Source organism: Penaeus monodon, chromosome 33 (assembly GCF_015228065.2).
Source record: "Penaeus monodon isolate SGIC_2016 chromosome 33, NSTDA_Pmon_1, whole genome shotgun sequence".
Taxonomy (NCBI): Eukaryota; Metazoa; Arthropoda; class Malacostraca; order Decapoda; family Penaeidae; genus Penaeus; species Penaeus monodon.
Genome location: NC_051418.1, coordinates 29247797 through 29248018, shown reverse-complemented (window position 1 = coordinate 29248018; position 222 = coordinate 29247797). Strand labels below are relative to the sequence as shown.

Genomic DNA, 222 nt, shown 5'->3' with positions numbered 1-222 from the left:
TATTTATATAAGATACCTATCCTCAGATGATGTCCAGTACACAAGATATAGACGATGGGTCATACAAGCCACTCATACAAATAATCGACCCAGTTGTTCCTGAAGAATGTGCAACAATTACTGTGGAGGAAGATGGCAGTGGCAACATTCAAAACAAGGTGAAGTTATGGAATCTCTTCCTGGAAAACATAAAGAAAGAAGTCATATTTTGGTCATGTTTAT

The 222-nt window shown here is 36.9% G+C and overlaps 1 long non-coding RNA gene across 1 annotated transcript in view; it reads left to right on the top strand.

Moving 5' to 3' along the window:
- Window positions 1–222, top strand: part of LOC119593909 — a 2389-nt gene extending 2167 nt beyond the window's left edge. The window contains exon 2 of the long non-coding RNA XR_005230576.1: window positions 27–222. This is a non-coding gene — a long non-coding RNA (uncharacterized LOC119593909). The remainder of the gene's footprint in view (window positions 1–26) is intronic.